Source organism: Drosophila takahashii, chromosome 2L, assembly GCF_030179915.1.
Source record: "Drosophila takahashii strain IR98-3 E-12201 chromosome 2L, DtakHiC1v2, whole genome shotgun sequence".
Lineage (NCBI taxonomy): Eukaryota > Metazoa > Arthropoda > Insecta > Diptera > Drosophilidae > Drosophila > Drosophila takahashii.
Genome location: NC_091678.1, coordinates 34,283,503 through 34,291,576, shown reverse-complemented (window position 1 = coordinate 34,291,576; position 8,074 = coordinate 34,283,503).

The window sequence follows — 8,074 nt, the reverse complement described above, 5'->3', positions numbered from 1 at the left end:
AAACTTAACATTTCGAACTTTAAAAAATCTTTTAAAAAAAACTGTGCCATCGAAAAAAAAATAAGTACTATTTTTGTGATCTAGGGGTCCAGCACTAACAGAATTTTCCATCAATTGCTGGGGAGCACACCAAAAATATTATTTTGTAATTATATATCATATTGATATTTTTCTTAACGAAAATATATCAGCGATACGATATTTTATTAAATATTTGACATCCCTACTTTGGAGTCCCGAAGCGGCTGAGGATTCTGTTTCTAAATTATCTCTCCAGAAGTGAGTGTGGTGGCTTCGGAGTGGGAGCAGCTCAACCCATTTAGTGAAAGCGTCCAGAAATACGAGTATTGACTCACCTTGTACTTCTGGCAGGTTGGGCATCGGCGAACGTATTGTGTTACCTCTCGAAATAATCCCGGCCAGTAATATCTTCGGGCGACTCGTTGGCAAGTCTTCCGCGTCCCTAAATGTCCAGCTGTGGGATGGTCGTGGCATTCCTGTAACACGCGCATGCGATATTCTTGGCCAACACATAGCTTCCAGGGGGTCTCGTCCTCCTCCTCGGGTACCGTTCCCATCCAACGGTTGAGTTGTTCTCGCTCGATGCGGTAGTCCGCAAATTTTTCTGGTTGCTGGGTTACTAAGCTTGTCATCTTCTTAATCCATTTACATTCTGGTGCTTCTACTTGGACTTGCTGTACCGTGTCCAGTGGTTGTCTGGATAATGCATCCGCGATAATGTTGAGCTTTCCCTGTCGATATGGCACATCGAATTGGTGCTGCTAGAGCTCTAGTGCCCATTTTGCTATCCGTCCAGTGGGGTTATAGCCATTTAGGGCCAGATGATCGGTCACAACATAAAATCGATAGCCCTCTAGGTAACACCGCACCTTTCGTATGGCCCACACTATGGCCAGGAATTCCTTCTGTATTACGAAGTAGTTTTCCTCGGTCCGGGTCAATCGGCGGCTGGCGTAGGCTATAACTCTTTCTACTCCATCCACTGCACCTAATCCGTGTTCGCTAGCGTCTGCCTGCAGGGAGAACCTCTGAGCAAAGTCGGGACACGCGAGGACAGGTGCCTCTGTAAGTCGGGATTTCAAAGTCTCAAAAAGCCTGATCCTGTTCCTCATTCCAACTCCACCTCTTGCCTTTCCTGAAGAGCGTGGACCTAGGTTTTACAATGGTCGCAAAATTTGGCACGAATCATCTATACCATGACGTAGTTCCCGTAGATTTGTGGGCGGTTGGAGCTCTCGGGTTGCCGCGATCTTGTCCGATTCGGTATGTACAGTGTTGGGAAAGGTACTGTGTTTTTTTACCTAGGTAAGGTAAAAGGTATTGGGCAAAAATAAATACCTAGGTAAGGTAAAGGTACTTCAATTTCCCAGTACCTAGGTAAAGGTAAAAGGTAAATATATTGTTTTTTTTATTTTTTATAATTTTTTTGTTTTGTTCAATGTAATCATTTAAACTTGAAATAAGACTAGTTTTCAGTTTTTAGTCGTCTTAATCAAAAAATATCTTTTCATTTCATTTAAATTTAAATGTTATAATTTTGTGCATATATTTTTAAAACACGCGTCATGAATAATTGTATGCACGTATCACTTCATTAATGTATTTATGAAACCCTCATGTACATATTTGGCGCGCAAAAATTCCGTATGTAGAAACATTGACTATATATTGTGCATATGTATATGCCGTTTGTTTACGTACATACGGCATTTTTGCGCGCCAAATACACTTTGGTTTCATAAATAAATTGATGTAGTGATGGGAACATACATACGTGCACAAAATTATATAAAATAAAACTGCGATTAGTTTTAACTTCACGAAACAAACAATAGAACGCCTGAATTCCAATGACTTTTATTATTACAATTACTATTACAATTTCGAAACGAAACGATACAATGAAACGATACTACAGTGTCGCAGTCAGATTTGGCTATTTTAAATCAGAGCAATGTTTAATACCTATGTATGTAAGTACCTTAATAATTCCAAAGGTATATAAAAATCTGTAGCTAGGTAAGGTAAAAGGTACTCAATTATTTGTATACCTAGGTAAGTTAAAAGGTACTCAATTATTTTTATACCTAGGTAAGGTAAAAGGTACCACTAAATTGTACCTAGGTACGTACCTAGGTAAAAGTATCTAGGTATGCCCCAACACTGGGTATGTATCCCTGCTTCGCTGATAACATGTCCCAAATACTTTATGCTCCGCTGGAAAAAACTGCATTTCTCTCTGTTGAGTCTCAGGTTCGCAATAAAAAGCCGCTTGAAGACTTCTTTAAGATTTTTTAAGTGTTCCTCGAGAGTAGTTCCGATGACTATAATATCATCTAAATAAGCGAACGCGTGGGGTTCCATGTAGCTGGAGCAGAGTGCAGCCCAGTGAAACAGCCCTCGTCTCGGTACCGTGAATGCTGTGTACTCTCGACTAGAGGGGGCAACTGGGATTTGCCAATACCCACTTTTGAGATCGAGAGTTGAGATAAACCGTGCTTTCCGTAATCGCTCCAAGATGTGGTGAATGCGTGGTAACGGATAGGCGTCGGGTATTGATCGCGCATTAAGTTGGCGATAATCCACGCACATTCGGATATCCCCAGTCTTTTTCCCAACAAGCACTATAGGAGCACTATGTGGACTCTTGGAAGGCTCGATACGACCATCACGCAGCAGCTCGTCGACTTGTTGATTAATAACGGCTTGCATAGCGGGGTTTTTGGGGTAATACCGCTGTTTTATGGGCTTCTCGTCTCGCATAAAGATTCCGGGAGGCAATGTCGAGCGGCAGTTTTCTCCAGATGTCCACAGATGTACGCAACTCTACGCTCCGCTCAGGAGCCGCTAAGTTAAGCTTCATGTAATTAGTTCTATTTTCAAGTGTCAAATAAACAGCCGCACGTCGCGCAAAACCCCGAAAGTTTTCCCGTATTTTCCATACATATTTCCGCGCGGATTTTCGCCGCATCTCCTTGGAACTCAACCACTTCTACGATCAAACTACCGCCGCCCCAACAGATATGATGCTCCGCGATACTGGATATCCCTGTGAGGAAGGCTCGCAACTGTGGGTCTGCTATTCCTGCACTATTTTCAGAGTCGTGGCCAGGGCCTGGATCTTCCTAGGGGAACCTCGACTGAATCCGAGTTGGGTACGCCGCGCCGCGCTGGTGAACTTGCTGCTGAACTTGCAAGAGGAACTGCCGCGCACGCCTCGTTTGGTGCGCCGCGCCTCGCTGGTGAACCTGCTGTTCCTACTTGTCCAGGAGGGATGGTAGTTGTGGATCCCAGTTGTAGGTGGTCTCCTCCACAGCTAAGGGTGGCTTTAATGCCGTAGAGAAAGTCTACTCCCAGTAATATATCGTGGAGCACGGTGGGCATAACCAAGAGGGGCATCTTTATTTGGTTTTGTCCCAGTCGAATGTCTGCCATCTGTGCTTGGGTAAGGTCATGTCGAGAACCGTCGGCTAGTCGGACCCTCGTACGTACCCTTCTCCAGTTATTCCCACAATTAAGCTTCAGTGCTCTGGATTCACTGATAAAACTTCTAGTCGAGCCGGTGTCTATGGTGGCCATGAATGTTTGCCCGTCAAGGACTACCAGCGCCCGGATCCTCTCCTGTTCGAATTTCAGGACACGGTTTATTGGTTCGGGGAATTGTTCGGGTTTCTCCAGCGGCCCCCGACCGCTCGAAGCCCGCGCTCGTTTCCCGACTCCGGTCTTCGACAGCATTCGAAAGTGCGTAGGCCTCTTCGGCCACATTCCCAGCAAAATAATAAATGGGGCTGCATTCACTCCCTTGCGAAGTAGGCTCTTCCACCGCAGTTCCAAGTCGATGCCCAAGTCGATGCATGGGTATACGGAGGTGGGCTGGTGGGTAGGGAAGCCACGTAGAATTTTTGGATTGGTGTTACCGCTAGCCCTTCAGTGCCTGATCTATAGGGGATGGGTGGCTTCCAGTCCCCACGGCTTCGGATGACTTCGTAGTTCACGACCAACAGCGTTAACTCGGCTAGCGTCTCAAAATCCTTCCTCCGGGTGAACAGCTGGTATTCTGGGAGCATGTTCTCATACGCTCGTTCCAGTTCCTGGTCCTCGGTGTACCATGCCCGCTGCATGAGCAAGCGTAGGTCCATAAAGTTAAGTGGGTCGGAACATCCATCAAAGGTGAGACCCCAGCGCGCCATCTTGTCCACTAGCGCCGCGCACTTATCCACTACCAATGACGGCTCTTCGGTGTTGTGAGGCACTCCTCCTTTGGGGATATTCAGGGTCAGAGGTATCGTCAGGCTGTTAGTCGACGAATCCTGGCGGTTACCCGAATTTCCTGTTGACCCAGGAGGGACTGACGGTGACTTTGGTCTGGGACTGCTGACATTTTCGTAGTTAGCTTCCAATTCTGCAAGCCGTGTCCGTGTTGCCTCAGGGAGGTCATCTTGATTTGCGAAAGCCGCAACCCTGCTGCGTAGTTCCTCCACGGTTCCAAGGCTATTGAGTTCGAACAAGGCCGTGATTGCTTCCAGCTCGTCTTTCCTCTTTTGTTGGATGACTTTTACCGACGTCATACGGTAGATATATCCGCTCTCCCATATATGAGTCCCGCTGCCCACAAAGAAAATGCCTACCCTAAAAATGCACATATATGCTGATCTGGTGGGTTTTTAGGTCACGATGGATGGAATTTTCCGTAAAAATTTTCTCCAATAAGTCCCTGCTCGGGCGCCAATCTGTAAGGATGCAATTTGCTGGGGTCGGCATCTCAGACAATTCTTGGAGACAATTGAGGAGGACTGTATCGGTCAAGAAGGGATTTGTTTAGGCATTCCAAGGGGGGGTCGAAAACTCGGGAACTCTAGTTGGGAATCATACTGACCGCGTATCCGCACGGAAAACTAGCCACAGTAGCGTCGCCCGTGTAGCTGCCGGAAAAGGCAGGGAAAAAAAACTAACCAACAGAACTGTTCGCCCGCGTAGCCGCAGGGAAAACTAACCAAAATAACTCTTCGCCCGCGCAACCGCAGGGAAAACGAACCAAACTAACCTCTTCGTCCGCGCAGCCGCAGGGAAAACTAACCAAACTAACCTTTTCGCCCGCGTGGCCGCAGGGAAAACTAACCAACAAAACTCTCCGCCCGCGTGGCCGCAGGAAAACTAGCTAGAAGAACTCTCCGCCCGCGCAGCCGCAGGGAAAACTAACCAAACAAAACTCTTCTCCCGCGTGGCCGCAGGAAAACTAGCTAGAAGAACTCTCCGCCCGCGCAGCCGCAGGGAAAACTAACCAAACAAAACTCTTCGCCCGCGTGGCCGCAGGAAAACTAACCAACAAAACTCTCCGCCCGCGCAGCCGCAGGGAAACCTAACTAGTCTGAATTATCACACAAATTTTGTCTAACGGGGTATCCTCTGGTGTTACAATCAGACAATGTTCCGGCTTGGTGTTATTTTGTGACTTTATTACTACTGTCCACTCGCACGTGTTGTACTAATGTCCTGTACTCCCCTTACCACAGATCTTCTCGCCAGGTTGCCGGTTGGGATCGCTCGCTTGGATATCCTAGACTTGTCGATCGATACTCCTTTTGGTCCACTCTTTCTTGTCCGACTCCCGACCGTCGTCGTTACCGATGTTTTAGCAAAAGCGGCGTGTTCTCGTTACGGGGTGATTACTCTCCTCGTTCCAGTGTGGCTGCCTTTTTATTTTCCAGAATTTCTTTTAGACCGTGGTGAGTTTCTTGTTGCGATTGGGCTGTGTACCGGTTAGAAGATCATCGCTTGAGTAACGTTGTTGTGGGGTTGCCGTACCTAAGATTCGGTAGAGCTGACTTTTGGCCCTAATGGTATCTTGGCGAACTATTTAAAAAATAAGTGCGCGGGTGTTTGGTAGGCCGTATGGCAAAATAAATCTATTTACTCCCTTCAGTGGATACTTAATTATAATATTATATCTAAGAATAATGTGATTCTTCACAAGTTTCAATGACGTAAAGGTAAAAAAAATATCTCAAACAGTGCGCGCGCAATTAAAAAAAAAAGTTTTCCTGCTTTCATGTATCATGTATTAAGAAAATGTACCGTACTATTTTTACGCTACCTGATCACTGGTGCAAAATTCTTGCATCATTGTTAGTAATCATGTGCGTTCAGCAGAACTATCGTAAGTTCATCAGTGATAAGGTATCATGTTGTTCTGCTGAACGCGCCCATTGGCACACCGCTTCTGGACCAGCACAGCCAAAGATCAAATATGTATTTTATTACTGGTGACTGGGCTAATGGCGTTTATTGGAATTCACCCGCTAAATCTGGTGTTTTTTTGGTATTTCTTTATCAATGGCATAGCTTATCTGAGTACCGCGGTGAAAAAGTCGCGGCTAAAGGCGTTAGCTACCAATTTTTCTCTCGCTTACTCTTATGGTTAGCTAGCAGTACTAGGCTTTACACCCCAACCAAACTATTGTTCCTAAACCGCCCGTTTCCAGTCGATATTTAGCAGATAGTTGTCTCAGACACCCAAGGATCATTCTCAATATAAATATGTCCATTTAAGAAAAAGACCAAAATGGGAGATACTTTGCGGAGGATCCCTAAGCAATGGCAATGGCAATGCGAAAGGAATCTCCACCCGGTTTGCTTGGGTTTAAGATTGAATTTTTTTAACCCAAAATGATCATATCGCTTATATTAAATGGAAATATTTAAAAATTTACTATCGATGATATTTTTTATTGAAACAAAAAATCAAAATGATATTTGATATATCAGAAAATAAATATCTATATATCAGATATTTTTGATATTTTTTAAATTTTAAGATGCATAATAACCATTAAACATTAATCCACATACGATCTTAAATTATATTTGTATAATTTTAATTTTATAGGTATAAATAAATAAAGGAACACATTTTTATATATTTAAAACATAGCGTTCAGAATGCAAGAAAACGCAGAGTGCACGAAAATGTAGTATGTACATAGTATGTACATGATACACAATTTTACGCGTCTTGATGTTTGTTTTTGGAGCTATTGCCACTAGTTTTTATGTTTCTATCAAAAATGTTGCACTTGGCAGTGCGACCGCTTAAAAATATCAAACAAATGTGCAAAAAAATCGATGATAACTGATAATTATTAAAAAAAAACAAGAAGGGAAGCTAGCTTCGGCCAGCCGAAGCTTATATACCCTTGCATATAAAGTAAATACCTATAGTTTAATGCTCACTCGATGCAGTTCCAGGGATTCCAGATTCAGCGTGCCTATCTAAATTTGGTTTTTAAGTTGTCAAAAATCAAAACGCCTACTTCCTACAAAGTTACAATGAATTTTCTTATATTTTTTTGAATATTCCTATGGGAGCCTTAAGATATAGTGTTCCGATCCGGCTCGCTCCGATATATGTACGTACTACCTGCAATAGAAAGAAGACTTTCGGGAAAGTTTCATCGCGATAGCTTTAAAACTGAGAGACTAGTTCGCACAGAAACGGACAGACGGACAGACGGACATGGCTAGATAGACTATCGGCTATCGGTGCTGATCAAGAATATATATACTTTATGTGGTCGGAAACGTCTCCTTCACTGCGTTGCAAACATCTGACTGAAATTATAATACCCTCTGCAAGGGTATAAAAATTACGATAAAAATATTTATTTTTTCGCAAAAAATATCGGTATATTAATATTTTGATATATTTTCGACATTTTTATTTATAGGGTCCTCCCACAGAGTTCCATCCACCATCTACCATCCGTTGAACGGATGGTCCGTAAGGTTTTGCCGTTCCGAAAATTTCCCAGTTATTCCGCCATCCAATTTTGACGGACTTTGACGTGCTCTATTATGCGATAGCTAGGCGATGTTTTCTCGGTTCAACTCTGAATTCTTCCTATTGAATGTGAAAATTGAAACGTTGACTACAAGAACAAATCAAATCGATGGCGGGGAAATATTAAATAATGCTTCAGCTCATTGTTTTTTGGCTATTGTTGAATTATTTGTAGTTTGTTATGAGTGGAAAATCGTTCGCAATCAGGTTGCTATG